This window comes from Cylas formicarius, unplaced genomic scaffold (assembly GCF_029955315.1).
Source record: "Cylas formicarius isolate icCylForm1 unplaced genomic scaffold, icCylForm1.1 PGA_scaffold_41__1_contigs__length_11246, whole genome shotgun sequence".
NCBI classification, from domain to species: domain Eukaryota; kingdom Metazoa; phylum Arthropoda; class Insecta; order Coleoptera; family Brentidae; genus Cylas; species Cylas formicarius.
Window position 1 is genome coordinate 1 of NW_026844328.1, and position 9,393 is coordinate 9,393.

General features: G+C 20.2%; 2 pseudogenes; both read left to right on the forward strand.

Annotated features, from left to right (window-relative positions):
• The first annotated feature begins 3 nt into the window (after positions 1-3).
• Positions 4-1,013, forward strand: LOC132700265 (cytochrome c oxidase subunit 3-like; annotated as a pseudogene).
• A 4,129-nt stretch (positions 1,014-5,142) lies between these two features.
• Positions 5,143-8,751, forward strand: LOC132700264 (cytochrome b-like; annotated as a pseudogene).
• Positions 8,752-9,393: the final 642 nt, after the last annotated feature.

Genomic DNA, 9,393 nt, shown 5'->3' on the forward strand with positions numbered 1-9,393 from the left:
CTCCAAGGATTGCATTCTCTAAAAGTTTCATCCGGGCTCCGATGAGGGATAATTTTATTTATTACATCTGAAATTTTATTTTTTATTTCATTTTTTTGAAGATTTTTCCATAATAGTCTTTCTCCTAATATTGAATTGGCAATAATATGACCCCCTAAATCAATTAATACTTTTAATCCTATAAATATCCCCTTATTAAATACATTAATTTTGTTATCTTCAGGTATTACAGTAACTTGGGCTCATCATAGATTAATAGAAAATAACTATTCTCAAGCACTTCAAAGACTTATATGAACTATTGGCCTAGGGATCTACTTTACTCTACTTCAAGCTCTTGAATATTATGAAGCTTCGTTTTCAATTTCAGATTCTATTTATGGAACTTGTTTTTTTATAGCAACTGGATTTCATGGATTTCATGTTATTGTTGGTACTACATTTCTCTTAATTATAATAATTCGTCTATTTATTAGGCATTTTTCTTCAATTCATCACTTTGGATTTGAAGCTGCCGCATGATATTGACACTTTGTAGATGTAGTATGATTATTTTTTATATTTATCTATTTACTGATGAAGAAGATAATTTTATTTATATAATATAAATTATTATATTTGACTTCCAATCAAAAAATCTAAATTTTTAGTATAAATAATAATAATAATTTTTTATCTATCATTAATAATTATAATCGTTATTTTAATATTAATAATCTTAATTAATTTTTTATCTATAAAAACATTAATCGATCGTGAGAAAAGTAGGCCCTATGAGTGTGGATTTGATCCAAAAAATAATTCTCGTATACCATTTTCATTACATTTCTTCTTAATTGCTCTAATTTTTTTAATTTTTGATATTGAATTAACATTACTCTTACCAATTATTTTCTCATTAAAATTTTCAAATATTTTTAGATTATTTTACTCTATTAGTTTTTTTTTAATTATTCTTTTACTGGGGTTATTTCACGAATGGAAATTAGGGGCATTAGAATGATCAAACTAAAGGATAATAGTTTAAGAAAAACATTTAATTTGCATTTAAAAGATATTCCATAAATTTATCTTATAAAATAGTATGAAGCAAAAAATTGCCTTTAGTTTCGACCTAAAATTTAGATGAATAATCCTTACTTTAATTGAAACCAAAATAGAGGTCTATCACTGTTAATGATAAAATTGAGTTTTCTCCAATTAAAGAAATATTCTTTAAACTATGCTTCTAACATAGGTTCAAAGCGCTAAGTGCGTTTATATTTCTATATATATATATATATTAATATATATACATAGAAATATTTATATAGTTTAATTTAAAACATTACATTTTCACTGTAAAATTGATATATTTATCTATAAATTTATTATTTAAAAATAAAATTATTTCCTTAGTATCTTCAATACTATGCTCTATTATATAAGCTATTTAAATTATTAAATTAAATAATTAAAATAAAAGTAAAAATAAGAATTAAAAATAAAAATAATAAAATTTTAAATTTATCTATAAAAATCTTTTGTAATCCCTTAGAAGAATTAATTAATAAAAAAAATAATTTTTTTCTTCCATAATACTCCATTCATCCTTGATCTAAATAATTTAATTTTTGACCTAAATTTAATACTAAATGATTCAGCCCATAAGTTGATAAAATTGGTATATTTCATATAAAAGATTGAAACTTCACTAAATTAAGAAACCTTAGAGATTTAATTTTTATATTAATTCTTATTTTTGATAACTTAAAACCTAAATAAATCCCTAATAAAATTATTAAAAAGGATAGTAATTTCATTATTAAAGGTAAAAAAAAATATATAGGATAAATAAAAATAATTCAAGAAAACATCCTCCCTCTAATAACGATAAAAATTAATAATCCAAATAATCTCTTTATTATCAAATTATTTCTTTCTTGAATAGAACATAAACTATAATAATTATAATCACCTAAAACTAAATAATTAATTAATCGAAAAGTATATATTACTGTCAAACCAATAGATAAATAAAAAATAAAAAATATAAATATATTTATATATCCTATTCTTATTCTTTCTAGAATTAAGTCCTTAGAATAAAATCCCGATAAAAATGGTATCCCGCATAAGGCTATATTTCTAAAAAAAAAAATTCTAGAAATAACCGGTATTTGATTAATTAATCTTCCTATATAACGAATATCCTGACATCCTCTAAAATTATGAATAATAATTCCTGCACATATAAACATTAAAGCTTTAAATAAAGCATGAATTAATAAATGGAAAAAAGCTAAATCTACTCTACCTAAAAATAAAATTCTTATCATAAATCCTAACTGCCTTAATGTTGATAAAGCAATAATTTTTTTTAAATCATTCTCAAAATTAGCTGCAATACCAGATATTAATATAGTTATTATTCTTAAAAATAATATTAAAAATATTAATCTTCTACTAAAAGCTTCTTGAAATCGAATTAATAAATAAACTCCTGCAGTTACTAAAGTAGATGAATGAACTAATGAAGAAATGGGAGTTGGGGCAGCTATAGCTGCTGGCAATCATGAAGAAAAAGGAATTTGAGCTCTTTTAGTAAATGCAGCTAAAACAATAAATAATACTAATACCTGTATAGAAAAATCTCTTTTTATAAAATTTAAATAATAAATATAAGATCAACTACCATAATTTATTATTCAAGAAATTGATAATAATAAAGCCGCATCTCCGATACGATTAGACAAAGCTGTTAACATACCTGCATTATAAGATTTAACATTTTGATAATAAATTACTAATAAATAAGACACTAAGCCCAAGCCATCTCATCCTAATAAAATTGACACTAAATTTGGGCTAATAATTAATAATAATATAGAAATAACAAACAGCAAAATTAATATGATAAATCGAGAAATATTTAAATCTCCTTTTATATAATCTTCTCTATATAAAATTACCATTCTGGAAATAAATAATACATATCCTATAAATATACAAGATATTCAATCAATTAATAAAGAAAAAATTAAAGAAACGGAATTAAAATTTAATAATTCATACTCTAACAAATAAACTTTATCCTTAATTAATAAATTTATACTAATTAAAATTAATAATACAGAAAAAATCAAAATCCAAAATGAATAAATTTTACAAATTTTTATTACTTAAAATGTTTCCATTTCTTTAATTCCACAAATTAATATTTTATTTATATAAAATATTTAAGTTTATTAAAAATTATAAATTAATAAATTTCTAATTAATAACAATATATTTAAAGGTATTCAATGTAATAATAATAAAAAATGTTCACGAATATTTATATTTATAAATCTAAAAATATAAGAACTAAATTTTCCATGCTGAGAAAAAGAATATAAATATAATGAATAAGCCCCTCTAAAAAATGTAGTTAAAAATAAAAATAATATATTCAAATTTCTAAATCTGACTAAACTATTAATTAAAAAAATCTCACCTAATAAATTTATTGAGGGGGGGGCTGCTATATTTGAAGAACATAATAAAAATATTCATAAGCTTAAAGAAGGTATAATATTTAAAAATCCTTTTCTTAAATAAATTCTTCGTCTTATTGTTCGTTCATATATTATATTTGCAATACTAAATAAACCAGAAGAACATAAACCATGGGCAATTATTATAATTAAAGCCCCAATTATACCTATATAACTTAACCTTATAATTCCAGCTAAAGCTAAACCCATATGAGAAACAGAAGAATAAGCAATTAATAATTTTATATCTCTTTGACGTAAACAAATTATAGAAATAACTACAGCTCCGAACAATGAAATATTTATAATTAATAAATTTATAAATTTAAAATCTAAAAATATAATTATTACTCGAATAAGCCCATATCCTCCTAATTTTAATAAAACGCCAGCTAATACTATTGATCCAGAAATTGGGGCCTCTACATGAGCCTTTAATAACCATAAATGAAAAAAATATATCGGTATTTTAATTAAAAATACTAACACTATACTTAAATATAAAATTAATCTAAAAGAAATTTCTAAATTAAAAAAAGTTAATCTTCCATATATATAAAAAATAAAAAAAATACCTAATAATAATGGGAATGATCCAAATAATGTATATATTAACAAATAAAATCCAGCATCTAAACGTTCTGGTTGTCTACCCCATCCAATAATTAAAATTAAAATTGGAATTAATCTAGCTTCAAAAAATAAATAAAATATAAATAAATCTATTGATATAAATGATAATAATAAAAAAATTATTAATAAACAAATTAAAAATAAAAAAAGATCTCTATATTTATTTTTTCTATATAAATTTTCAGAAGCTATGATTATTAAAGAACCAATTCAAATACTTAATAATCTAAGACAAAAAGATATAATATCTATACCTAATATATATCTAATATTAATTATATAATTCTGTATTCTAAATCCAAGTATTAAAAAAAAACTAATAATAAATATTATAAATTGAATCAATCAAAATATATTTAAATAACTTAAAGGTATCAATATTACTAATATAAGAATATATTTTATCATAATAATAATATAGAATTTAAATAATCATTTCCATATCTTCGAATTATTAATACAAGCATTGCTAAACCTAAAGCACCTTCGCATACACTTACGGTTAAAAATATTATTAAAAAAAAATAATCTCTTAAATTAAATCTTAATACTAATCCTATATTAAAATATAAAGAAATAACTAAAAACTCTAATCTTAATAATATCAATAATAAATAATTACTTTTTATAATAAAAAATAATAAACCAATAATAAACATTACTCTTCTAAATATATAAAAATTAATTATCATTATATTTTAACTTAAATAATTTAATTAAAATACTGGTCTTGTAAACCAGAAATGAAATATTTCTTTAAGTTTCAGAAAAAGAAAACTCTATCCTTAATCTCCAAAATTAAAATTTTATTTAAACTATTTTCTGATATAATATATTTCTTATTAAGAATAAATTTATCCTTATCCATTATAGTATTACTTATTAATCATCCAATTTCAATGGGAATTATTATTCTTTTACAAACAATTATAATTTCCTTAATTATTGGATTAATAAATTTAAATTATTGAGTATCTTATATTCTATTCATAATTATTGTAGGAGCATTGATAATTATTTTTATTTATATAACAAGAATTTCCTCCAATAATAAATTTAAAAAATTTTATAATATTTTAGTTACTTTTATTATTATTAATCTTATTAATATTTTAATAATTTATATATATGACTCTTATTTTATCTATTTTAAAAATTCTAATGAAATATTTAATCCTCACAACATAGAACTATTCTTAAGAAAATATTTTAATTATCCTAATAATTTTATTTTAATTATAATTATAACTTACTTATTAGTAACTTTAATTACAATTGTAACAATTACTATAAATAATTTCGGGCCCCTACGTAAAATATTCTAATGATAAATTCACCCTACCGAAAATCTAACGCTTTATTTAAAATTATTAATAATTCACTTATTGATTTAGCCTCTCCTTCAAATATTTCCTATTTATGAAATTTTGGAAGTTTATTAGGAATTTGTCTTTTAATTCAAATTATTACAGGTTTATTCTTAGCTATACATTATTATCCCCACACTGAACTAGCATTTAATAGAGTAAGAATCATTTGTCGAGAAATTAATTTTGGATGATTAATTCGAACTCTTCATGCCAATGGAGCATCAATATTTTTTATTTGTATATATATTCATATTGGACGAGGAATTTATTACGGGTCCTCAAATCTAAAAAGAACATGACTAATTGGAGTAACAATTTTTTTATTATCTATAGCAACAGCTTTTCTTGGGTATGTTTTACCTTGAGGACAAATATCTTTTTGAGGGGCTACAGTAATTACTAATCTTATTTCAGCTATCCCTTATTTAGGAAACTCTGCTGTAATTTGAATTTGAGGGGGATTTGCTGTAGATAATGCTACATTAACTCGATTCTTTACTTTTCATTTCATTCTCCCCTTTATTATCCTTAGCTTAATTATTATTCATTTACTTTTTCTTCATAAATCTGGATCATCAAATCCCTTAGGATTAAATAATAATTTAGATAAAATTCCATTTCATCCTTACTATTCCTTTAAAGATTTATTAGGAATGCTAATTATAATTTTTAGATTAACTTTAATTACTCTAACCATACCTTATATATTAAGAGATCCTGATAATTTTACGCCAGCTAATCCTTTAGTTACTCCTATCCATATTCAACCTGAATGATATTTCTTATTCGCTTATGCAATTCTTCGATCTATCCCCAATAAACTAGGAGGTGTTATTATTATATTCCTTTCAATTATAATTTTATATACGCTGCCAATTATTAATAATAAAAATTCAAGAATTAATTTTTACCCTATTAATAAAATATTATTTTGAATATTTGTATCTATCATTTTAATTTTAACATGAATCGGCATATCCCCCGTAGAAAATCCTTATATTAACTTAGGGCAATTTTTTACAATTTGTTATTTTTCCTACTTTCTAATAAGATATTTATTTATAAATATATGAAATAAATATCTCTATTTATAGTTAATGAACTTGAATAAGTATATACTTTGAAAGTATAATAAAGAAATACAAATTTCTATTAACTTTTTAGGTAAATATTTTAAGTACAATTATATCTTAAGCCTAAAAAATTAGTACTTAAAATATCTCCCTAAAAAGTTAAAAAATAATAATAATAATAATTATAATAATATATAAACTAAATAATAATTAATAATAATATACTAATAATAAATATAATTATATATACATATATAAATAAATTAAATAATTTATATTTATAAATATTCTATAAATATATACTTAAAATTTTAAATTTTTAACTAAATTAAATCTATAACTGTACTTAAAATATTTCCTTAGCCTAAATTACTAACTCTAAATGTCCAACTTTAAATAATTTAAACTTTAATACTTAAAATATTTCCTTATTTATAATTATTATATAGATAATTGTACTTAAAATATTTACTTATTTATAATTATATTATTAATTGTACTTAAAATATTTCCTTACTTATAATTATTATATAGATAATTGTACTTAAAGTATTTCCTTACTTATAATTATTATATTACTAATTGTACTTAAAATATTTCCTTATTTATAATTATTATACAGATAATTGTACTTAAAATATTTCCTTATTTATAATTATATTATTAATTATACTCAAAATATTTCCTTAAACTAAAATAATTATATTTTAAATATTTAAAAATCCTAAACTATATAAACTTTAATACATTAAATATTAACCTAAAATATAATATAAAAACTATATATATATATATATATATATAATTAAGTTAAAAATTTAAAAATATATAAATTATAATAGAAAAAAATAATATTAATAAATTTAAAGAAATAGGTAAATAATTTTTTCAACATAAATTTATTAACTTATCATAACGATACCGAGGTAAAGATCCCCGAACTAAAATTCATAAGTAAACTATTAAACTCAACTTTAAATAAAACACTCAAGATCAAATATTACCCCCTAAAAAAATTATTCTACATAATATTCTTATAAATAAAATTCTTGCATATTCTGATAAATAAATTAAAGCAAATCCCCCTCTTCTATACTCAACATTAAAACCAGAAACTAATTCAGATTCCCCTTCAGCAAAATCAAAAGGAGTTCGATTTGTTTCAGCTAACCTAGTAATAAATCATATAAAACATAAAGGAAATATAAAATAAATAAATCAAACTATTTCTTGAAATTTAATAAAATCCAAAATATTAAAACTTATAATTATACAAATAAAAGATAATAAAATTAATACTAATCTTACTTCATAAGAAATAACTTGAGCAATAGCCCGTAATCCTCCTAATAAAGCATATATAGAATTTGAAGATCATCCAGCCAATATAATTCTATATACTCCTAATCTTGACACTCTTAAAATAAATAAAACCGACAAATTAAAATTTAAATTTACACTTAAAAATGGTATTGATAATCATAATATAACCACTAAAAATAAATTTATAATAGGAGAAATATAATATAAATTAATATTAGATTTTAAAGGAAAAGTTTGTTCCTTCAAAAACAATTTTAAAGCATCTCTAAAAGGCTGAATCATACCTAAATATCCAACTTTATTAGGACCCTTACGAATTTGAATTCCCCCTAAGACCTTACGCTCTAATAATGTTATAAAAGCAACGCTCAAAAATACTATCACTACTAAAATTAATCTCAAAGAAAAAACTATAATCTTATCTAAAAAAATCATTTGTTATTTGTATATAACATACATAAAAAGATTCTAAATCTTACACAATTTTCTGTCAAAATAACATTATTATTATTCTAAAATAATTAATTTAATAAAATTTTGGTCCTTTCGTACTAAAAATTCTTAATAAAATTAAGATAGAAACCAACCTGGCTTACACCGGTCTAAACTCAGATCATGTAAAATTTTAATGGTCGAACAGACCAAATTAATTTAGCTCCTACACCAAATATAAATTTTAATCCAACATCGAGGTCGCAAACTTTTTTTTTGATTTGAACTCTAAAAAAAAATTACGCTGTTATCCCTAAGGTAATTTAATCTATTAATCTTTATTAAAGGATCATTTTTTCATAAATTAATGTTTTTATATAAAAAAAGTTTATTAAATTTTTAAATCACCCCAACTAAATAACAAGTAAAATTTATTATATAAATTCTAAAAAATAAATTTATTATATTATTAAACTCTATAGGGTCTTCTCGTCTTTAATTAATATTTAAGCTTTTTAACTTAAAAATAAAATTCAATTTAAATTAATCTGAGACAGTATTTTTCTCATTCAACCCTTCATACAAGCTTTCAATTAAAAAACTAATGATTATGCTACCTTTGCACAGTCAATATACTGCGGCCATTAAATTCCTCATTGGGCAGGTTAGACCTTAAATTATTTTCAAAAGGACATGTTTTTAATAAACAGGTGAAAAAAATATTTGCTGAATTCCTTAAATTAACCTTAAACAAACAATTATAGATATATATATATATATTATTTACTAATTTAATCATTATTTCATAAATTTATTAATTTAACTTATTATTTTAATAAAAAAATTAAAATATTAATATAAATTTTATACTATAATAAAAAAATTATAACACTTTTTTAAAAATGAAAATTTCTAATCCTATTTCTTTATTAATAAATTTATTATTTATAATTATCTATTTAAAAGCTCATCCCTTAAAATATAACCCAATAAAAATAACTTATTAATAAATAAAAATATTATTAATTATTAGTAAAATTAAATTTT